The following is a 25,720-nucleotide window of genomic DNA, read 5'->3' on the forward strand; positions in this document are numbered from 1 at the left end:
GATTACCACCAAATGTAATTCTGTAGATACTGTGAGGAGCACTGCTAAACAAATTAATAAAAAGGGGGATGCTAGAGACATTGTGAGGAAAGACAGTATTTTAAATGCAATTTAGTTAATTTTAGGCATGGTGATCAAAGTTACAGAAAAAAGCACGATAAACAACTGTTAGGTCCGATATCGCATTAGTGTGTGCGCTCCAATGATCATGTTTTATTGCTTCAAAGCCCATCATATAATTTTATTTGATTTTATAAACAGACTAAAAATACCTATAAGCGATGGAACGATGGCGGGCAAATCCTGCAGTGTGTACGCACTCATGACCGGCAGTATCCATAGATCTCCATAGAGTCTACAGAGTCACAATGTTTTCAGCAGATGGTTATGACAGATGAAGAGCACAGATCTGACGGTAAATCATGTAAGATGTATATAGTGTGTACACAGGAATCGGCAGCTGATTGGGACTTTCACACGTTGATAAAATCCTTAACGATATCACATTGGGAGCAATTTTCTGTAGTTTGTCCCCAGCCAAAGTATCAAGCATTCCAGATAATAGATTCTAAACTACTGTGCACAAAAAATAAGTAGCCAACATTCTTTTCCTCAACTAACCTGATGACACAATGTAACTTCTTTGTAGCAGAAGTGAAGGATCCGCTAGAATATCTCACTGAGCTTTTAGTCTTGATTTATTGCCAGTTGGAAGAGTTTGGGCAATTGCCATCTGATGACTGACATAGTCAGCCAACTGGCATTTAATGTGCAGAATCAGGTCTGCTAAACTGATTATTCTCAGAATCCTAATGCTTCTCTTGATCGTGACTTGGCGTTTACGCTCCAGGTATCTGCCTAGTCTAATCCTTATCCCTTTTTTTCTATTTGTACCGCTATTCACCGAGATCTATTACTGACCCTAAAACGTGTCCACGTTGCATGTTCATTCACACAATTGCACCCTTCCAAACACACAATCCTTTCCATATTACGGGAATTTTGCAAGATGCTGCACAAAGTGATTGAAGAAGGCATGCACGCATTGATGCGTATCATTTAAACCACCAAAAAAGTCACAACATTATACAGCTTATTATAGCATTAGAGCCGCTACCTTCCATAATTTTAAGTTTTCCGGTTTTATCCCAAAATAACGCTTGTTTAACTCTATATCCAACATAGTTTTAACTCATCACATGAGAAGTGTGTCCATTAGACTAAACGCAGTTAAAATAATGCGGGTGAGTGACTTGCCAAAGAACCTATTATCTGTGGATTCCTGGAATTTCAGCCAATGGGAGCAGGAAGGGTTTGGGACTAAGTCACTGCAGACAGTATATAGTTCTTCCTGCTTCCGGATTCCTCCCGCCCTCCCTTCAATTTCATGGGTTACATTGGAGTTGTAGTTCGTTAGAGTAGGAGAGCAGTGCAGTCGGTAACTGTGCATATGGTGCTCGGGTGATCTTGTCATAGGTCACTACCCCTCTGTGGTTATGGTGTCATACTATGGTTGGTCTGTATGTTAGGAGGACCATTGGATCAGTTTTGTATGGTTTATAATGGCGGAGTTAATAGGGGGTGTAGTCTTGCCGTGGACATGATCTTAGCACCGGCCAATAGATAAGGTATGATCCTGGGTTGGTGGTACTATGGTCTGACCTTTCCACCTTTATTGGTTTTGCGTTCCTGACTGCCCTGCTCTCGTCCGCCTTACAGTCCTATTAGTTTAAAGATTAATAAATACTGTCATTCATTCCAACTTTAATTAGGTGTCCGTGTCTTTATTTGGTTTGGTAATAGGTTATGTCACAGTGTGTTTTATTTGGGGAAAACTTCCCCGCTATGCATTTTATAACAATTATCCTTACAAATTACTTTATGCCTATTCCAAACATCACAATATTTCAGATGCCCAGTGATGGGCACTTAAATGGGTGCTATATATATACTTGAGAATGTTTAAGGAAACTGTTTCATGAGTAGCTGTGTAGACAATGGGGAGTTGACTGTAACCAATCAGATTGTAGTTGTCATGTTTCTCGCACAACTTAGGGAGTGAAAGCAAATCACTGGTTGCTATGGGCAACGACATCTTCTCTCACCTCTGGAACATCCTTTATAAATGATCCCAAGCAGGTTCATAAACGCTTGTGTAACACTGAAGGAAGCCAAGTCAGGGTCAGTCCTCATCTACTGCTTGGTAATAGCATATGTCCTAACAGTCCCGAATTAGATCATAAAAATTGGGACATTTTAGGTAAGACCCATGGACCACCATGCCCATTCTATCACACAATACCTCCAATTTGTGACCTGTGAAACCTCTCCGATTTTCAGTAGTACCATCAAAATTGGGACAGACGTTGTGCTCCTTATGTCTGTCCTAACATTATAAATCATTTCTGCAGTTAAATACGCAACATTTTACATAGAGATCAGACCAAATTCCAGGCAACCTGTTACAGTAGCCACTGTTCTGACCGTCCTAACAACACAGTTTGCATGGCGGAATTGTATTTTATTTTTACAATATGAAACGTTATAAACAGTACGTGGTTCCCCATCATAAATTATGTTCTGGAACCAAAGAAAATGACAATACCGCGTGTAGTTTTGCTTTTATCTAATAAAACACAGCTGCCATCATTTTATTTCGGTTAGGCACAGCATGCTTGTTTGAGGTCTATATAGGCAACATCATCTTGATGGATTAAGTCCGCAAGACTTCTTCCCAGCCATTATTCATATGGGACTAACCCTGAGCTGTTAACTACTGAGAAAACTTTAATAAGAGGATAACATGACAACACTCCATCACAGGATAGTCTGCTACATCTGAATGCAAGCACCAAAACTCAATTATATCTCCACTCATGCAGAGTCACATCCAGCCGGCTCATATTTTAATAACTCCGGTCTGGTCTGTTTTACATTGAAAACTCACACATTCTAATCCCCTCTGGTGGATCATTGTGGATTAAACACACATGTCACTGAACAGAGAGGAGAACAGATTCACCCTGACACTTCTCAAAGAACGTGATGAGTGAGTTTACATCCGAAATAAAGAGGGAATCCCTGGACTCACCTCACTACAAATTAAAGAACAAAGAAGTTGAGTTCCATTTTTTTTTAAAATAAATAGTCCAACTGGTTCCATAGATCTCTAAACCTTTTGTCCTTCGTCAGCTTCCAGGTACAATGACATCGGACCACACACACACACAATGCTGTAGATTTTTTAAGTGCAATATGTGCTGTGATTCTAGGATTCATTGCTAAAGAGAGAGAGAGAGAGAGAGAGAGAGAGAGGGAGAGAGCAGGGGAGAGAGAGGGAGAGAGGGTGAGAGAGAGAGAGGGTGAGAGAGAGAGAGAGAGAGAGAGAGAGAGAGGGAGAGAGGGTGAGAGAGAGAGAGAGGGGGAGGAGAGAGAGAGGGGGGAGAGAAAGACAGGGAGAGAGAGAGAGAGAGAGAGAGAGAGAGAGAGAGAGAGAGAGAGAGAGTGAGTTGGGGTAGGGCATGTACGAGATCAACTTTACATTTCAGTGTAAAAATAAAGCAATAAAGTATTTGTGTGCTACATGAAATAGAAGCCAGTATTTAACTTATGTGCAAAATAGAAAACTAATTTGCACCCCTTGCATTTTGTCCAGGAAAAAAACTCATTTTTTTGCCTTAGCTTCCTTGCTGAATCAGGCCCAATGTGTATATACAACTGTATACATATATAGGGTCTGATTCATGTTAGGTCTGAACGTAAATGACACTTACAACTGCCTACGACTTGAAGGGTGCACGGGGATGGGAAGAGGTGGACAAACGTAGGCAATGTTAAGGCAGGGGCGGATCTAGAGAATACTGCTACCCGGGGCGATGTAGGGGATGGCGATTTAGGCCCCGCCCCCTTTTTGACATCTGAGGCTGCCGGCGGCTGCATACTATGTGCAGGTCCGTTCAGCAGTGACATGCAGGGACAGTGTGCTGCCCGGATGCTCTGATTGTGTTTAAAACACAATCAGAGCGGCCGGGCAGCACGCTGGCCCTGCCTGTCACTGCTGAATGGACCTGCACATAATGTGCAGCCGCTGTCAGCAAGCCCCTGCTAGGGGGGGGGGGCGATCGCCCCGATCGCCCCCCCCCTGGATCCGCCACTGTGTTAAGCATACTTGCCAACTCTCCTGGAATGTCTGGGAGACTCCCGAAATTCGGGTCGGTCTGACGGACTCCCGGTAGAGCTGGCTGGCAAGTCTCCCGCATCCCGCTACTGGCTTCCAAACATGACGCGATTCGCGGTAAACCGCGTCATTTTGGCCCCGCCCCTGCAACAAAGCGGCATTTCCATCGTAGGGGCGGGGCCAAAATGACACATTTGCTCACACCACGCCCCCTCTTACCCTCCAGTCACGCCCCTCTCCCGGAAATAACTTCGCCAATGTAGGCAAGTATGATTTTAAATAAGGGCACGCCCAGGGTGTGACAATGCAGATGCGGTCTGTTTTTTTTTTTAATGCATGTTTTTTTAGCCATATCATTTGCACAAACTACAGGGCAGGTGTAAGTGCCGACTGTTAGTGGTGACTGGCATTTATATTAAATACTACATGTATCGGTGGCTCAGTGGTTAGCAATTCTGCCTCACAGCATTGAGGTCATGAGTTCTATTCCAGACCATGGCCTTATCTATGTGAAGTTTGTATGTTTTCCCCGTGTTTGTGTGGGTTTCCTCCGAGTGCTCTGGTTTCCTCCCACACTCCAAAAACATACTAGTAGGTTAATTGGCTGCTATCAAAATTGCCCTTAGTCTGTGTGTGTGTATGTAGGGAGTTTAGACTGTAACCCCCAATGGCGCAGGGACTGATGTGAGTGAGTTCTCTGTACAGCGCTGCGGAATCAGTGGCGCTATATAAATGGTAATAATAATATATTAAATACTACATGTATGTGTGCCACTAGACAGCAAAGAACATTTATATGCAAGTACAAAAGACTAAGATCGCATTGTATGTATAGTACGCATAAAGAACATCCTGATTTTAATATAAAAAATATCTAATTTTTATAAACACATATTTTTGTTAATCATTACAGTATAATGAATTTATTTTGTGGAATATTTTTTTTGCATTCGTTCTGATGGGACTTTCAAATTGAAACAGATCCGGCTGGATTTGAATACAGACGCTCAAGTTCTGTGCTTGTATTTTAATCGCAATTTGCGATCAGGCCCATAATGTGTATATTTTGGCACTGGAAGAAAAGGAGTTTGTCCCTTTTAGATTACTGCACTGTAACTATTAATTCTTCCTAGATGCATGAATGCAATCATTGTGTGTTTACCTAGGATTGGCTTATTTTGGTTGTAATGTCACATAGTTTGCATACTGCACGTTCTTTTGGTGCTGTTGTGTATTCTGTCCTGAGAACGCGCTTTATTCCTGTCTAATGGGAGAATGTCTCGCTCCCCTGTCATTACCTTCTTTCCGGGTCCAATTTGTGCTGTCACGTCAAATTATGCTCTATCCCCCATAATAAATAACAGCCCTAGTTTTTTTTTATTTTCAGAGGTCGGAGAGTCCTGATCCAAGATATCCTGGAGGAAGCAATTTCCAGCCTCTAGGAAAACATTAGCTCAGATTTGGGAACCGCAAGTACTTATTTGAAATATTTGTCGCTCTGTTTCATTTTGGAGTTTTTTTCTACCTAGTCCCTATTTGTATTCCTGTTTTGCTGGCTGTTTCTTTGTATGTGAGTCAGGGGTCATCTGAGTACACAAGGAGAAGGGATAAGGAAGGCTAGATGCCACAGGGGCCTTTAGCCGACAGTCAAAATGTGTTTTCAACTTACTGTGCACTTTGAAAGAAAATAAATGACTAAATATGAGCGAAATTGCTGTGAAATTTCGCATGGATCCAGCCTTGTGGCGGAAAAACGTCTGATTCGCAGAGGTGCAAAGTTACAATTTTGGAGTTTCACATTTGCTTTAGAGTTGGGATGATGACAGTTCTTTAATTCTGCTGTGTGATTGGGTTGTAGTAGTACTGGGACCATGCACTTTTTCTGGGTCTCTTAACTTTTTAGGTCTCATCTGCCCTGTCTTATAATCCTTACAGCCACTGGAGTCTGTTTTATGTTATAAAAATTCGAAAGTACATGTGCCAGTGAAACCGCTTGTCTGATGTAAAAGCGTCTGACATGAGGCGGTAAATAGAATCCGGGAGGGTATTGGGAGCCGCCCACAAATAAACGGAGCAGTCAGCGTTCAGCATACATGCCAACCTTCAGGATTCCTCCCCCGGATCTCATGTGACATGGGGTAGGGGGAGGGCGTGGTGACATTGCCGCGTCACCATAGCGGAGCTTAATGACGCGATTAAGCCCTACCCCCTCCATTCATTGCGGTGAATTTCGGCAGCAAATGCAGGAGCTTTGCCTACTCTTCCGGGAGTCCGTGAGGTCTCCCTGAAATTCAGGCGCCTCCTGGGAATTCCGGGAGAGTAGGCAAGTATGGTGTTCAGGAAAAACGCAACACAGCTACTATGTTCCCAAATGGGCATGGGGTCACTGGAAACAATGGTTTCCATTTTCAGGTGCAATTCTCTGCGTTGTTCGAGCGCTAAGAAAGCTAGTACAATGTACGGAATTGACGCTAGTGGATATGAGGCCTAAATCCAAAGCACGCTGCAATTTTCTGATATTAATTTCTTTTTTTAATATGAAGTGATGTTGTGAGCGTTTCTTTCCTGTTAATCATGGTTTTCCGAACAGAAAGTTCAGACTTTTCGTGACCTGTGATAAGTGAGGATCACAAGTGAAGATGACGATGTGTGTGGGTTTGTGTAATTATGTATATATATATATATATATATATATAGTTTTTTTCATGTAGCACACAAATACTTGATAGCTTATTTGTACACTGAAATTTAAAGTTGATATTTGTGCGCTACATGAAAAAACAGTCAGTATTTAATTTATGTGCAAAACAGAATACTAATTTGCACCCCTTGCATTGTAACATGGTTTTGTCCAGGAGACTGAAACAAGAAGTTTCTCAAGTTAAGATCCTTTATGAATCAGGCTCCTTATGTGTAAAAGTACTTTCCCTGATATATCAAAGCCGCTAAAATACAAAATGTGAATGGGACCCTCTGCTCTCTTTGAAAGATAATGATCTAAATGTACCTAGTGATGTTCCCTGCCAAAACGAAATTGCTCTGTATCCTTGGAGTAAGGTTTCAGTATATTCTGGGTGGACAAATACCTCTGATTGAGTTTCACCACATCACAAAGCGCCTGTCAAAACAAGATTATATTCAGCAACTGATTTAAATCCTATATCTGATTTACTAAGTCTCTCAAGCAACAGAGGGTGAATAAAATAAAAATTAAACCCTTTACTATTGAAGTTGTTTAACACCTTCATGACCACACCAAATTTTAAATAATAAAAAAAGTGATTTCTACAGGATTTGTTTTTCTTAGTTTACCTAAGTGTATTTTATATATTTTTTATTTTGTTTTAAAATATGCTTTATTTATATGAATAATTTCATATAAATAAGATACAAAATATGTGCACTTTACTCCTGGGGATAAATGTATCAAGTTGAGAATTTTCCGGTGTGTTTGAAAAACCAATCAGATTCTAGCTATCATTTATTTAGTACATTCTAGAAAATGATAGCTAGAATCTGATTGGTTGCTACAGGCAACATCTCCACTTTTCAAACCAGCCGGAAAACTCTCAGCTTGATACATTTAACCCCTGATATCTCTATAAGATCAATAAATAAAGCTCTGCATAATATATGAACTTTAAATGGACATTTATTTTTAATTTAAATTACAGATATTACACAACTTCTAGGTCAACTGATTTACATCATTATAGGGTTAATAGTTCCTTAAATCTTTTATTGCGAATTAGGAATTTTAATTTATTGGGTCAGGAATTTTTATTCCAGTTTAAAGACTCCCCTGGGTTCCGGCCACATTGTAGACTTAGTACAAACCGTTCTATGTTCTGAGTCTCAATCTCATATTAACATACTGGTGTTTTCCTCACTACATCGGGAGAATATAGAACATGAACCATTCTGTAGTTCTAAGATTCAGGGTACTATTTCCAAGGTTTTAATCCTCCTAATATACACTTATGAGGTCTTAGGTGCAGGATGAAAGCCCATGCTCACATATATAACACACACACTTTGGACCCCGTCACACAGCGGAATGATTGACAGCGTCCCTGTTCTATCAAAAGACTAGGGGGTTAATGTATCAAGCTGCGAGTTTCCGGCGGGTTTGACAAGTGGAGATGTTGCCTATAGCAACCAATCAGATTCTAGCTGTCATTTTGTAGAATGTACTAGATAAATGCTAACTAGAATCTGATTGGTTGCTATAGGCAACATCTAGACTTTTCAAACCCGCAGCATTTATGGAGGAACAAAAAAGGAGAGAGGAGTTGGGCTGAGAAGGGGTGTTCCAGAACAGAGCTGGTGGTCTTCCAGTCATGTCCTAATAAAAATGATCCAGAGGTCACCTCACTCGGTTCTCTAAAGATTTGTCCGTCTCTCTATACAGCTAGGCACACTTTTAGTTGTCTCCTAAGCAATGTCAAGGCATTCACCTGGTGGGACTATCCAGGACCTCTGGTGCAAAGCCAAGGTGCTTGGCTGTGGATAGCAGGTGCCCTTTGTAAACGAGACCCACATTATTTCTATCTATGACATAAGGCAATTGTCAGTCATGTGACTGGTTCTTGGTGAATTGGTAGTCTGCCTTCTCATAACCATTGCTCCACCCAACAAAATGGCTTCACTTGTGAAGGTGACAACAGCAATATATGCAATTGCAACAGACTTACATAAAGTGAGGCACAAACTGAATAAAAAGTGGACATAATAGTTTTTTTTTTCCATTCATTGTATGTATACAATAGAATGCAGCTAACAATTATTCTACAAATCCTAACTGCCAAGCACTATACTTCACTGATTTCATACATAGTTCCTCACTTTTTGATTGATCTCCCATTTTTAGCCATTGAAGTCACATACAAATTGTGTTAAAGGAAAAAAAAAATGTCCTTTTGTTTCATTCCTGAAAGGGTAAAAAAAAAGGTTAATGGACCGTATCTGAAATACTTCCTTCTTCCTGCAAGAGGCCAACAACATGGAGTCAGTCTAGTACAGTGTGGGTCATGAATGACCTTTGACCCCAAATGCTTAAGCCGCTTCCCTCATGAGGATCCCTCTTTCCATAAAAGATCTGTCATCGTCGATCTAGTTAAAACAACACGCCGTACTCCTTTACGCACAAGCGGAAAAAACTCCCTTTTGGCTATTAATATAATTACTGTCAGGAATTCTTTTACTGGTTTGTGTAGTCATAAAATCTGTTTGCCTTAAAATTTAGACCATAAGGAAAATGTTTTTTTCCTTATCATTTTCATTAAACTTGAAACACATCAGGAAACTGATGCTCACACTGAAGAAATGTTGATACAGGATAACTGGAAGCGTCAGACATTGATGGACGAGGGACATGTAAGTAATGCACCATTTTTCCTGTCAGCTCCTAGTGGTTGTTATACAGTTATGTACTATAAATAAAAATCAAAATATACACTTTTAAAATGTGCCAGATTAGGATCCAGTTTCAGCCCCCTATATGCATTATGAAGCAAAGATGGATGTGATCTGGGCATTGGAAAATAAATTTTGACAAGTGGTGTATTTTGTTTTCCGAACCTTGAAATAATGTCACATTTCTAGACCTGAAGTAGATTTTCTACTCAAAGACGTTCACTGTCACCTTTTGTGTATTTGTTATTTGAAGTCAATCATGGCTCAGTACAGTGAGTACATCCATATCACCCATTTCAACGATTACTTTCATTGCCCTGCAATTCATTGTGGCTACGATGTGCTGAACTTGAAGCAGTATTATAATGTAGATGGTCCCTAAGCAAATGGGACCCTAGGGAGGGTGGCAGTTTTGGGGCCTCAGTAACTCTGCACATGTTTATTTTAGAAGCGCTCCATGATTATTCAATCCAGGACACCATTGTCAGTCACACTGCACAGATAACTGTTCACTGCTAACTGCAATGCACAGAGACTCCGCCCCACTGCTAACCGCATTGCAGGGACTCCGCCCCACTGCTGACCGCAATGCACAGGGACTCCGCCCCACTGCTGACCGCAATGCACACAGACTCCGCCCAACTGCTAACCACAATTCACAGAGACTCCGCCCAATTGCTAACCACAATGCACAGAGACTCCGCCCCATTGCTAACCACTGACAGCCATATTAAACATAGAGTGCCCCATTGCCCCCATACTGCACATGGACTGCCTTTGCTAACCCTATTGAGATCCGCAAGTGCAAGCTGTATTTCCCGACATATTCCATTGCCAGTAATATTGCCCACAGATACTCCTATGCCAGCTATATCGAACAGAGGCACCCCCCCCTTCCCTTAATTTACCAGTGTTATAATCCAGCCTCATTAGAGTCTTGTTGACTGCACTTCCACCCGGCACCTTCCGGTGACTTGAGCCGTCTGGAGGTTCTGTGTCACTCAGCAGTATGACTCGCCATTATGTAGAATGCAAAGTGTGCTGACTGCAATTTCAAGTGGAAGGTGCCATGTCGTACAGCTAATTTGTAATTAAATATCATACAAAGACCCCATTGAAACAGTGCCCCTAGTGGCTAAGTTATCATGAACAATTGTATAATATTTTGTCTCCTCTTTATACAGAAACATCATAGGCTAACACCACTACCCTTCTACACCAGCCTTAAAAAGATTGCTATAGAAGAACTAATATTCATTATCATCATCTATTTATATAGCGCCAGTAATTCCGCAGCGCTGTACAGAGAACTCATTCACATCAGTCCCTGCCCCATTGGAGCTTACAGTCTAAATTCCCTAACATACAGACAGAGAGGCTAAGGTCAATTTTGATAGCAGCCAATTAACCTACTAGCATGTTTTTTGGAGTGTGGGAGGAAACCAGAGCACCCGGAGGAAACCCACGCAAACACAGGGAGAACATACAAACTCCACACAGATAAGGCCATGGTTGGGAATCGAACTCATGACTCTAGTGCTATGAGGCAATAGTGCTAACCACTGAGCCACCATGCTGCCCACAAATATTTCAGTAGTGTGTATCTATACAATAAGATAAATATACGTTATCCAGATGTTCTTAATCTTGCAACACAAAAGGGACTCTAAACCCTGTATTTTTATTTTCCCTTTGTTATTTGTCTAAAGTAAATATTAATGGACGTAGGTATAAAATATTCTTGTTATAGGACTTTAGCTAGTTTCTACAATGGTGCTAGTAAATTTGCTAGAAAAGTTCTCCCAATCCCATTACACGCGTTCTCTTCCCCATAATCCCTTCATATAATTAATCTAATAACCTCTCACAATACAATAGCATACGGGTATGTCCTAATAGCAAGGGATATATGTGACATTACTGGGGGTGGGGTATGACATCACTGGTGGTATGGAACGGTCCGAAAATATGATGGTGAGCAGGCTAGTACATGTCAGTCACAACTCATTAAATTTGCTCACTGCAAACTATTGTCTAGAATATCGATTCTCCTTAGCTAGACACATTTAAGCACAGCAAATGTTCGTGTCCCTTTAAACCTTTTAATTATTTTCCATTTTGAAATGGCTTTGGGCTACAATTGCATATAATATGTTGGCATTAATAATGTCCTTTGGTGAGTCCATCACCCATTAGATGTGGACGAGGACTCTCCGGCTTAAACTCAGTTACACATGAAAGGAGCTAAAGGGAGAGAATATGTCATCCCTAGATAAGACAGGAAGAAATGCCTTTGTGAACGAAATAACAGAAGTGGAGTGAAACAGAGGTGCAAGACTTCAAGATTTTTGCCTGAAGAAGACACCAAAGAATCTAGCTGTCCACTTTATCTCAGTCAACAAAGACTACTGAGCACTCCTCCTCCCCCAACAAGAACACAAGGAAACCTGAGCCGCACGGAACAGGGCGATATAACTTGAAAGTCTTCTTCATGCAGAGTCTTCGGAGAAGCTTTCTCCAAAGCTGACACAGACCTCTTTGTTCCCCTGTTTTTGTTTTGTGTGGTTGGATGGTGAAGAATGGGCTTTATCCTACTTGTCCCCTCGCTGATATTTGAACTCCAGCCTAATCATGTTGCCACAAAGGATGGGTTAAAGGAATGTTTGATCAACTAAGATAGAGTGCTCGATAACACCACTCTCCTTACTTAAAAGACAGTTGACCTCGACCAGTGATAAAGCTGTTTAAAACCATGTCCCAACAATGTTGTAGTAAGAATTAGCCCAACTTTCTCTTTCTGGCTCAAGTCAGTTTCTCTCCAAGGGAGACAATTGGACAGCAGGCTGAATAGACTTCGAACCTGTTACAAGTTGTCTAGTAAAACCGACATCACTACACATTGTGTTACTAATTATATAGTATGAGCTTTCAGAAAGACGACAGATTGGTCCTTCAACGATATCCTCATTAACTTATATGTTTTACGTTTCTGATTATGTAAGGTGCGTCTTTCCATTATTTCCACACCCAGAGCCAAAAGGAAGAGAAAAGCATCCTACAGGGAAAACTTTTGGCCAAGTTGTCCGATCACCTTCAGCAATAGTGGAGCCTAAAGCTGGGTACACACTACACAGTTTTCGTCCAAAAATCAGCTCAATCAGCCAACATACGACCTCTCGTTCGAAAGCCAGGTCAGTGTGTGTAGTGACACGATAGTTGAAAGTCTGCCCAAGTGGACGATTGTCGCCTCATTTAGTTGGTCGTACCGTTAAATATTTTCGTTCCAATCTCGTTTCCGTTGTGTAGTGTGTATAAGTTTCCGACTGATCCACAACAGTGAGTATGAAATTACAGTCATTGCTCACGACAACATGGCTGTAAAAAGTCGCTAAAGGGACGTCCGCTCTTCCCTTTATCGTCCTAAACAAGGCTAGTGTGTATGCAGTCCATGGACCGAGCGATCGGAACATCGATCACATGTAAAATCGATCGGCATAAAAAGTTGGTGGTAAATTCTGCCGTGTGTACTCAGCTTTAGACTGATCAGATATAGCAACATGCTACATTCAGCAACATACCCTATAACGATCTGTTTGATGATAGATTATTATCCAGCATCTCTGTGTTTTTTGAGTCAGACATACTGCAATATCAGGTCAATTGCCTGATATCATATGAGGCCAGAAGAATAAATTGTAAATAAAATCGCCAAGCGGTGTGATAATAAAATATAAAACATTGCCCGCGGACTGTTACCGCGAGTTCCAACTTGCCAACTCCGTAGACAGATATGTTAGAAGGTGATCAGTGGATTTCCTAATGGTATATCAAAGCTAAAGGATGAACACCTGATGGTTTTAAAGGTAACAGACACATTTATTCTGTGCAATGTTTTAGGAAGATCTGGTGAGTCCCATCCTCAGCTCTGAGCTGTGAACTAGTTGAGTTGTTAGGTGAAATTATAAAAAGTTTTGGTATCTATTTCCAGTGTATCCCCCTGATATGAGTCTGACCGTGTTGCCTGATGGACAGATAGGTTATTTCTAGCAGATGAAAGGAGTTCTAATAAAGAATGGAAGTGAACGATGTCTCTAGCTGTACCTCTGTGAGGAATGACCGTTCTCTATCTCTCCTACCAACATATGGATAATCACTGCCGTGACATGCCCCTCTGGCATCATAGATGACACTATGGCTTACCACAGTGTTGGCTAACCTGTGACACTCCAGGTGTTGTGAAACTACAAGTCCCAGCATGCTTTGGCAATATATAACAATTTATTGCTGGAAGGGTAAGCTGGGACTTGTAGTTTCACAACACATGGAGTATCACAGGTTAGCCAACACTGGGTACCCAATAAAGAAGTACAGTATATACGATCCTCCCAAAGTGTAGGATATAGTGTATGCTCTCTAAAGAGAGGCCCCACTGATTAATTTAACAGCCCCATTCATCTACCTATGACCATCAGTCCTTCTGCTCAACATGGTGGTCCTTATGGGCCTCACAGCTGTGTACAGTAGAGCTGGACCTCCTACACTTGTAGGTCTTGGTTAGGAAGTTCCTTTGAACTTACTTTACCAGAAATAAGTCAGTCCTGCCAAGTGCTCTTGTGGTTATTCGCTTCTTTACTCAGCCGGTGACCAGTGTATAGCACCTATGCCCAGGGCCCTACGAACGTGGTATCTAGTACCATTGGCTGAGATCAGTGTCTTCAGGCCACCAGATGTACTTGTGCTATATTTACTAAGCTCCACTCCACTAAAGCTCAGCAAGTTTCTAATGATTAAGTGATGATACATGAACAGTGAAAATACAGAAGAGAACATATTGGGTCCACAACTCTTTCAAATTTGGCCTCAAGGGCTAGAATCTTGTAAGTCTTAACATCTGTATCATTAAATAGAAAGTATTGAGATCAAGCCCAGAATGTTCTCCATCCGCCAACTTGTGGAGCCAGATTGAGCAACAATCTATTAGTGTAAAGACGGGTTCTGGCATTGTAGCTTTGGCATGTTCAATTGTGCTCGGAGTGTCTCCGGAACGGGCGTGAAGGTACTCCATGTTACCGCAACATCCTGGATTTCCCTTCGACTCCAATGGGGTTGAAAAGGGAAATCCGCGATGTTGCGGTACTGTATTACAATTAAAAAAAAAAAAGCGCTGCCGCCACTAATTGAATATGCCCCATAATGTCAAAACAGCTATTAATTAATAAAAAAAATTACTTTGCACCTACTGTCAGAAAAACATCTGCTCAGAAAACTGCGCAGTTACTTTATAACTACATCTCACTTTCTTTTTATCAAGCCATTTCCAATACTTTTTTTTTTTAAATGATGTTAATTATTTTATGTTATTTTTATTTTACTTTTATGCCTAGATGTCAAAGACAAAAAGAAGGAAATTCAGGCCAGGAAACAAGATGACACCACAACAATCATCACACTCAGGGGCACATTCAGTTAAGAACGAAGTCTCTTGGAGGTGATGATACAGCGCGCACTAGCAATTATGGTACAGAAATCTTTGCAGCCTGTGGTGCAGTGAGCAAAAATGAGCAGAGATAACCAGGAATATCCCGTGGAGGATTGTTGTGTGAGGTTCCACTTCCTACGGGACTTCACTCTTTACTGAATCGACTCCTTAAAATCCCCATCGTTCATTTAAAGAAAAACTCAAATTACAGCACAGTGGCCTAGTGGTTAGCACATCTGCCTCACAGCACTGGGGTCATGAGTTCGATTCCCGACCATGGCCATATCTGTGCGGAGTTTGTATGTTCTCCCTGTGTTTGCGTGCGTTTCCTCCGGGTGCTCTGGTTTCCTTCAACACTCCAAAAACATACTGGTAGGTTAATTGGCTGCTATCAAAATTGACCCTAGTCTCTCCCTCTCTGTCTGTCTATGTGACTGTGTGTTTATATTAGGGAATTTAGACTATAAGCTACAATGGGGCAGGGACTGATGTGAATGAGTTCTCTGTACAGCCCTGCGGAATTAGTGGCGCTATATAAATAAATGATGATGATGATGAAATGACCAACTTTAGCTATAACTCTATACTGTATGATTTAGATTATGCTAAGAAGGTTCACAATGAGACTGAGCTAAAAGTAAACACTCTCTTTGCCCAGCTCTATAAAAATAAAGCTCATTTTCTATCATTCCATTTGTTTGCAAAATCTTAGTGACAACCAATCAGCATTTAGCTTTTCTTTATTCACTGCAAGTTATACAATGAAAGGAAATGAGCGATCCATTGATTGGTTGTTATGGTCTACTGCAAATTTTGCACCTAAGTGCAATGCTTACAAATGAAACCTGCAGCCTGGAAAATCTCATCAACACAAGAAATATTTTAGCGCTGCAGAAAAAGGGGGAACTTGGGTAATCACTATAGTGAAAAAAAAAAACCAACATCAATATATGTAACACATGTTACTAAGTGAGGCGAGACTGCGTTTTAATAAAACCTCTGAGTCAGGAAAAGTTTTCATTACCCTCCGAAAAATTGTCCTGACCAAAACAGAATGACAGAACAATGAAGACTCGCTCTCAGAGAAGTTCCCTGAGGCTTCAGAAATGAAGCTTTGACCTGGGCTGGTGGGCGGCGTTTCCCCCCTGTTGGCGGCCCCGATCGGAGGGATGCGATTGGACCTGCTCACTTCAAAGCTTGTCCTCATGCAAACCGTTCTTGATTTATCTGGCAGGATCTGATTTACCTTTCTGAATGATGTGTCAGAAATATTTCCCTATGGTTTCCCCAGAAGAGGATAAGACAGTTCGGCATAAAGATTTATAATTTTGAAATGCTCATCTCTGCACATTCCTGCAGAACTGTCCTAACGTTGAGTCTTTAAGATTTAAGATATTTGTTCAATGAAGGAATGTGCTTTATAGCAGCACTACAATTTAACTTAGTAGAAAGAATTAGAGAACGCTAATAATATTTCTGTCTGACCTTGTTAAATATTGCAGGAAAAAGCAGAATGAGATGAGCACTAGATCCCAGAACGGAACACCGTGTTCCAACAGTCTCTGGGGTCTATTTAATAACGATCCGGGTTTTGCCCCGTAAATTATAATCTGTCACTGTAACGATGACAGATGACATTCTGGGGCAAGTAATGCAGAGTCGTAACTTAAAATTATAGTGCCCGGGACAAGAAGGAAAACGGACGCGCCCCTAGCCCTCAATTGTAACCAAATGAAAATAAAATATTCATAAACTGTGCCCCCCTTCTGCGTTGCACCCTGTGCTGTCGTTCCTCTCGAACAGCCCTAATTAAAGCCCTGAAGTCATGTCGGGACAGAGTTTCCGATAGGAGGTCGCCCCGGTCATGACTTTTTTTCTACTAAAGATTCCGGGTTCTGACTGGCTAATGGCTAACGACATCGGGAGTCAAGCTCCGAAAAAGCTAAGCTTTTAGGACCTTGATAAAACTGCCCAGACCGCAGTCCCCATTGAGTATTATGGGTCTGCGGTTTTATGCAGGAATTTGCCTAATGCAGGAGACAATCTCCAATATTATATAATATGTATTTCAGTCTCAAATATCTGATAATGTAAGCAGATTATTAGAGCTAATTTCAAGTGTCATTAATGTGTAGTCTGTTACATGAAATGCATTGATAAACCAGCATTTTACTAAAGGTGAGTAGTATCTTGTGCCCCTAGATGAGGCCAGGTACAACCTGAAGCTCCCCAGGTGTTGTGAAACTACAGCCAATAGCCAGCAGATAGCTGGCAGGGCATGCTGGGACTTTGAATGAAGCTGATAATGTCAACATTCTGATGTGCTAAAACCCAGCCAATTGCATGGTGCGAGCGCTGGCCAATGCTCCACGAAATCACGAATATCTTCCATCTAGTTTTATTTCCATCCCTTATAGTTCATTGTAGTATCTTGTGAGCATAAAAAATCCTCCTTCAGTGATTTCAATCTCACATTTGCATCATCATCATCATCCAGACGCAAAAAGAGTTCTTTCACAAACGTCATCATCTTGCAAGATAAATATAGCATCATCGTTTATTTATATAGCGCCACCAATTCCGCAGCGCCATACAGAGAATATAGGTCTTTCACATCAGTCCCTGCCCCATTGGAGCTTACCGTCTAAATTTCCTAACGCTGACACAAACCAGTGTTAATTTTGTCAGCAGCCAATGAACCTACTAATGTGAGGCAGAAGCATTAAGCACTGAGCCACCGTGCTGCCCGAATATATGATCAATGGAGTAAAAAACGGGCGTAAAGAGCGGAAAATAACTGAGAGATAACAGGGAAAATGGAGATTTTGTATTGCGCTAATTATTGCTTCCTAAATGAAGAGCCGATGTTGGATTTATAATTACCTCCATAGTACATAGAAGACATCTGACAGATATCACCACCAGTACTTGAGTCTATCATACGCAATGTAAACAACAGATACTCTGTGTGAATCCAGCTGACTATTAATAGTCTTTTAACTGGGCTGTATGTAACCAGGCAGTTTGTGCTGTTTATATTAGTAATCTGAGGGAGGTTTCGCACAGGAGAAAGGCTAAGTAGCTCAGCTGACACACTGTACGTGGCACCCTTTTACTCACAATTTTATGACATTTTGTTTCCACATAGAGATTTTGCTGTGTACACTTGGATAAATATGAACCATGTGTATCAGCTTGGCTGGAAATATTTTGTTTAGTCCTTTGCTGGTTGCAATCTGTGGGAAGGTGTTAAATGGCTGAGAGCTTCACCTTGGCTAACAGGGGTTGCAGTTTTAATACCTCTGTATATAGAACACCGTGGTCACACACTAGCCCAGAAACTGGTATCATATTATTGCAAACAAGAAACATTCTTTTTGTTTAAGATGAATATAGCTTTTTCCACGTATAGAAGGATTTAAAAAAATGTTCACTATATTTTTTTTACCCTTCATTCATTTATAATATCTAATACTGCACAAGTCTTGCATTTTATATAATTTCACCTGTGTTTGCTATATGCCCATGCAATGTATCTGATGCACCAATAAGTGTTCTTAAATCCACCTTATCTTAAATATCTTCTGACGGCTGTTAGCGGTTCTTTCATAACATGGGGCCTGATTCATTAAGGATCTTAACTTGAGAAACTTCTTATTTCAGTCTCCTGGACAAAACCATGTTACAATGCAAAATAGGGGTGCAAATTAGTATTCTGTTTTGCACATAAGTTAAATACTGACTGTTTTTTCATGTAGCACACAAATACTTGATAGCTTATTTGTACACTGAAATTTAAAGTTGATATTTGTGTGCTACATGAAAAAACAGTCAGTATTTAACTTATGTGCAAAACAGAATACTAATTTGCACCCCTTGCATGGTAACATGGTTTTGTCCAGGAGACTGAAATAAGAAGTTTCTTAAGTTAAGATCCTTAATGAATCAGGCCCATGATCATTATTATTATTATTATTAATCAAATTATTAGTGATGTTACTAGTTATGCTAATATTACATGTTATCACCAGCTTGCGTTCTAATTTAAGCAGTCCTCTAAGTGAACTTATCCATAAATAACCTCAGTTATTCTAAGTTATGGTGTGGCTGCACATTCCGAAGAATCTCTATTACTATTGAGATGTCATTACACAACATTTTGAACAATCTTTATTTATAAAGACAGAGGGATGTTACTGGTTTGTCAGCGATGAATCCGCAAGGCTTTATCACGTTGCATGGGTTAAGCATTACACCCCTCTATGCATCTGAGAAGAGGAGCAGCTGTACCCTGCAGTACCATACTGGTCCTTTTGTGGTTAACAAGTTGCCGAAATATTTTGGAATTATAGGTGGTGGTTTTAACATGATGAAATCTGAGGTCTACCCAAAGAGGGAGACGCCAAGTCTATTACGCCTTCCCTCTAAGGTATGCAGCCAGACACTTGGGAACGGTGTTTTGTCAAAACCAACGAAGGAAAACATGTGTTGGATTTTTTTTCATGACCTCCAATAATCGTATTGGTCCATATTGCTCTTAAAAATTAATATATATATATATATATATATATATATATATATATATATATATATATATATATATATATGGGACAATGTATTCCCTACTATAAAAAATAAGGGTATTAAAAGTGATGATTATAGAAAAGCTCAGAGTTCTATGCCGAATTCTTTTATACAAGTCGCAGGAATCTGAGGGGACTGCCAATATTGATAATTATTTACATTTATTCGTTATAATAAACAAGTTTTGTTAATGAACACTGAAGTGATGAACTCCATGTATACTATAATATTACTATATGCTATATAATATACTATATAGTATTTAATATACTATAACAGATATTTACAGGAATTTATACTTGAACACAACTAACATTGCTTGTGCATTATAAGTAGACTTACACACAAGCTAGGAATAAACCAATTTATTTTTAGTTCATCACCAGTTCTCTTAGAAACAGAAATAACCCCCCTATTTTTTTGTATTTTATAAAGGAATGTACTGACAGGAGTTGTAACATCTGCGTTGCCTTTGCTGTGGTGAATAGATCAATTAGCCAAACGCTGCTCCGATTCCTTTCCACATTTTGCATGCCTAACTCACAACAGTCCTGCCACATGCCGGATCTACACACAAATGTCACAGGGTGCAGACAGAACTGTCCCAGAGTGCCCTGCAGCCACGAGGAGCCAAAGGCTTGTCTGTGATAATACAAAGGTATGGGATCTATTATCCAGAATGCCTGGCACCCTGGGTTTTCCGCATATTTCAGTAATTCTTAAATATACAAAATGACATTTAACATTCGCCCTTGTGTACAGGTCAACATGACCCCTTCTTGACCTGCACACTTTGTGACCAGCGTCTAAGTCGCTTCAATTTCAACCGCATCTGTAGCGTTCCGAGCGATAACACTTGATACATTATAATAAAGTTCTAGTTTAGCCCTCATTAATGTTTATAGTACACTATGCTGAGGGGGAGCATTGTGAACACACTGAAGAAGGACAAGTATGAGGTTTTGTAAATGCATTTAAGAGGCATTTGTTCCAGTGCAAACATGAACGAGAAATAAGTTAGAGCCATTATCGTCCACTGAAGGATCATCACCATTTATTTATATAGCCCCACTAATTCCGCAGCGCTGCACAGAGAACTCATTCACATCAGTCCCTGCCCCATTGGAGCTTACAGTCTAAATTCCTTAACACAGGTACACAGACAGACTAGGGTCAATTTGTTAGCAGCCAATTAACCTACTAGTATGTTTTTGGAGTGTCGGAGGAAACCGGAGCACCCGGAGGAAACCCACGCAAACACAGGGAGAACATACAAACTCCACACAGATAAGGCCTTGGTTGGGAATCAAACTCATGACCTCAGTGCTGTAAGGCAGAAGTGCTAACCGCTGAGCCACCATGGATCCAGGACTCACAGGGGACGGTGGGGTCCGCACATCCCAGATCTACATGACCTGTATGACGCACTTGGTCTACAGTCTTTTACCTTTAGTCACAGAACTCCCCAGATACTTCTAATAAACTAATACTACAGTAAATATATTACCCCCATATATTACATATATTATATATTATATTATATTCACCAGCCCAACATATATTTGGATGAAAATATTTGCAAACTCTATGCTACAAATTCATGATGCTTCAGCAACGTAGAACAATACAGTGACCAAGGTTTCTAAGATAGATGTTGCACATTATTCACAGTTATTAATAATTTTTGGGATGTTTAATGTGAAGCCTTTAATCCTTTCTGATCACATTAGTGTAGTATTTGACACTTCGCAGTTTACTAAAAAACATTGTCCTTTGAAGTAATAATATGTTTCCACTTAAATGTCATGTTGTCTTTGCCGCATTCGCTTCATACATCTCACTTTGAAATCTATGGAGTTTGTCAGTCATTCTATGATCCACGTGTGTGTTCTCCACGTTTATCAGTTGTCACAAGTGCTGTAATACATGCTTTGAAATAAAACGGGTGCCTAGATTTGCTTAACTTTTTTGAAACTTTTATATAAGAAAATAAAATATTTATCAAAGAATGAGAAAGAAAATTAGCATTTCCTCAAACGTTGTTGGTGCTAAATTTCAATCAACATTTTGGTACTTGTTCTAAATTCAATTGTTTAAAGCAACAATTCCACTGTGGCAGGCTACAAGAGGAATGTTGATATCTACCAAGTTCCCTTGTTCTCTTCTGCAGGCTGCTATTAATTTATGATTCTGGATTACCATGACAACCACAGTCACGTGACACAAGATGCATTGATCAGGGAGACTTTGGAACGCCCCTCTGAGCTCTGTCTGCACTGTAGCATCCTCCTTCTCCCCCCCCTCTGCCATCACATGACTGTGAGTCTGTGTCACAGAGTGACGCCATCTGTGCCTGGAAGCCATTTTTTTTGCCAACCAGGGAGCATGCTTAATCAGATACATGCTTAAAAAGGTACTTATCTTGCTATTTTTAAAATAAAATAAATCTTCTATGTAGGAGTGATGCTTTAAATAGGTTTTTCACATTCAGTTGATGTTGTCTTATATGGACTCTCCTGCAATTTTTCCAAATATATTGCTTTATATCTCTGGCTTTTGTCTGTACTTTTTAAACAGGTTTTTATACAAATAGCGATAATTGTTTATTTTTTCCCTCCATTTGAAATGATGCAAAGCTGATCTCTCCAAATACAATTGCTACCAATTCTGAGAGCCCAGCACATCTGAGTCATCCCAAAGCAGCGGAAATAATTAGCTTTCACTGATGGTATAATTTCATGAATGAAAAGCACAGAATGAAGGCAACACAATAACGTCATGTAGATATTAAACATTGCAGAAGAACACATTCAAGTCACTAAGTGTAAGTAATTTGATCTTGGAAAACATGTTGCAATGATTTTTCTAAAAATAGCAAAAATGTCTTTTTTTAACAGTTAAACACATGTCAAAAAAAATCTGAATATTTTTTCACACTCTGTTATGTTCTGTTGAATTCTAAAAAAAATAATTACATGATATACTTTTAGGGAAAATGACAAATTATTTCATCAACAAGATGTTTCATTAACTACAGATGCGTGGATTTACAGCGCAAAAAAAAAATTACACTAAAAATAACAATATTCTTGTCTCAAGGAACAAATGAAATATCTCTCTGACCTATCAGATAACAACATTGACACATGTGTGCCGCATAGTCAGCTTCAACGCGTATGATGTTTATTCTCCAGTTTTACGACTGAGCTCCAACACCAAAGCAAAGTATAAACAGATTGCAAAAACTTCCAAACCATTTTAATGATGTGCAGTTTGTTCTAGAATTCGGTGCACATCAGACAAGCATTTTTACAATATTTATGTATATTGTTTTATTTTCAGTTCTAAATATTTTAGTTTTGATATGTAATCAATAAACAGTCTCACATGCAATTTAATATAATATACTGGCTTATGTATACATCAAGGAAAAATAGCTATTTAAAAATACAGGCGTTTGTTATCCTTAGATGGTGATCAGCATAGTTTAGCAGGACAGGGTATACAATCAGGGGCAACTGTAGGCTTTCTATGTCAAGGTAACAGGGAAGCCGTACTATCATCATTAATCCAATAAATGCTGCACTCTATATGTAATTTGAGTAAAATATATATATATATATATATATATATATATATATATATATATATATATATATATATATATATATATATATATATATATATATAATTATTATTATTATTTATGATTTTGCATGGCACCACAGCGCTCCACAGTGCCAGACAGTGGGGAACACGGAGCATACATTATACAAAATAAAATAAATGGAGCATGATTACCAAGGGTAGGTAGGACACTGCTAATGAGGCAGCTTAAATACTAATGGTACATAAGAGATAAACACAAACATTTAAATGCAAAATATACAATTCAGTGTTTATCATCTCCCAATATTTTAAAAAGCTAAATCAAGACAAAATAAGCCCCACCCATGATATGGGCAAACCACGCCCTACTGTGCACAAATCACCTTTAGATCCAACCAACCACATTCACACAAAACCACACCCCCTTTCTATAAGCCACACCCCCTTCTGAAAAGCCATGCCGCTTTCGGGGTCCTAGAGTCGGGACAGTTCAGCCAAAGCTGGGGTAGTTGGGAGGTATGGTATATTGACGTTGTTCTAAAATACAATATCATGTTTATTTTAAACCCCCTATGTGACTCTTGGTATTGCAGCCATATAACCTAATGGCAGAGAAAGGAAAGAGCTGTCAGTGCTTACGGTGAAATGTTGGAGATAAATTAAAATTCCCACTCAGTATGTATATAGCAAATATGGCCCCTATTTAAACAGGATCTGTGTTCAATCAAAATCCAAGGCCATCTTAGTTATCTGTGCACCAGCACTGGCAGATCACACCTCACCTGTCTGCCAGATGCCAGGATGGCATGACTGAGCACGGGTAATGGTGAGGGTCAAGTTAGTGGACCCCAACCAAAACGGTACATGGGGGAGGTCCCTATATGACAGGGGTTGTCCAAATGTGGCCAAGCCTTTAAAGAGGGCTGTATTGTCCCTGCATCGCCACCTGTTGGACACAAGTGGTAATATTTACAACTCTTTATGCAGTATCATCATCATAATTTATTTATATAGCCAGGCCCGGCGCTCCCATTAGGCAAGGTTAGGCACTTGCCTAGGGCGCCGGGCTCTGGAGGGCACCATAGAATGGTAAATTACTATAAAACTGTGCGGCGACTGCTGACCATACCTGTCACGGCCGCCGCACAGCATTCAGATGCACGGGGAGGGGGGGGGAAGAGGCTATTGCTCACCACCGCCGCCTCTCTGCTCCGTCTCCTCCCCTCCACTCACTAGTGTCAGTGAGTGGAGGGGAGGAGACGGAGCAGAGAGGCGGCGGTGGTGAGACAAGGTAAGGAAAGACGGGGTGAGGGGGGAGGAGGGTGCCCATTTTTGCGGGGGGGGGGGGGGGCGATTTTGTAAAAATGCCTAGGGCCCCATGGACCCTAGCACCGGCCCTGTATATTGCGCCACTAATTCCACAGCGCTGTACAGAGAACTCACTCACATCAGTCCCTGCCCCATTGGAGCTTACAGTCTAAATTTCAGTAAATATCAGACAAAAGTTCTCTTCCCGCAGAGGCCTCATCCTAAGACAATTCACACCTCTATTTTCGGACATACAAAAATACAAAGAAGCAGTTTAAGGTAAAGGCACCTAATTCATAAGTCACATTTTCCTTTGATGATGATTTTATTTTACACTTTTCCCTGCAATGCAATGTTCTGCCATTAGTTACTGTGATAAATGAGAGATCTGAACAAGATCCTGGTTTGTGAATAAATCTCCCCTATGTTTCACTCCTGACAAAAATGACACCTCCAGATTATCGCCACATCTCTAGTACTTTTTTCTTTCCTAACCGGTCGTTATTCTAACAACACAAAATAAATGACAGCTGTAACGATCTGGGAATGAAAACCAGGTGCTTGGTAATTTTCTTCCTTTACAGTTCCTTACAAATCCATTCCCACAGTGTTACACGTCGATGGATTACAATGAATATCTACAGAAAAAAAACCTCACGCCGACACTTGTTCATCAAGATCATTTTATAATACTTTTACGGCACAATGATGTTTTTTTGTGTGGAAATAAATTACATATTTTGTTAAACCTTTGCATGCTAAAGCATTCTCTCTGTGCCATTCCAAAACTATTACAAATCATAACAGCATTTTACCGTGATGGATGAAGTGAGTTTTGAGATAATTTGGATGCAGAAGTTGTTGGCAATGGACAGATTTTGCATTCGTTTCAGATAGATGCAAACACAAAATATAAATGTCTTTTATATATTGAGAGTTTGTCCCATATCATTTACTTAAATCAATATATTATCCTGTTACCTGCAATGTATAATTTTCCTACATATTAATCGTTCACTATAACGCCATCGATTGATAACTGGTTGCTATAGGCTACAATCCAGGAAGAGGGAGTGCCAGAGGGACTGTACATGCCTTTTATGGGGCTATAGACATGGGACATTTGTTGGTGCTTGCTGATTGGCTAC

At 40.2% G+C, this 25,720-nt stretch overlaps 1 protein-coding gene across 1 annotated transcript in view; it reads right to left on the reverse strand.

Annotated features, from left to right (window-relative positions):
* The window catches only part of TRABD2B (TraB domain containing 2B), a 233,989-nt gene that overhangs the window by 191,450 nt on the left and 16,819 nt on the right, over window positions 1-25,720 (reverse strand). The window lies entirely within an intron of this gene.

The sequence above is a fragment of the Mixophyes fleayi genome, chromosome 8 (genome assembly GCF_038048845.1).
Source record: "Mixophyes fleayi isolate aMixFle1 chromosome 8, aMixFle1.hap1, whole genome shotgun sequence".
Lineage (NCBI taxonomy): Eukaryota > Metazoa > Chordata > Amphibia > Anura > Limnodynastidae > Mixophyes > Mixophyes fleayi.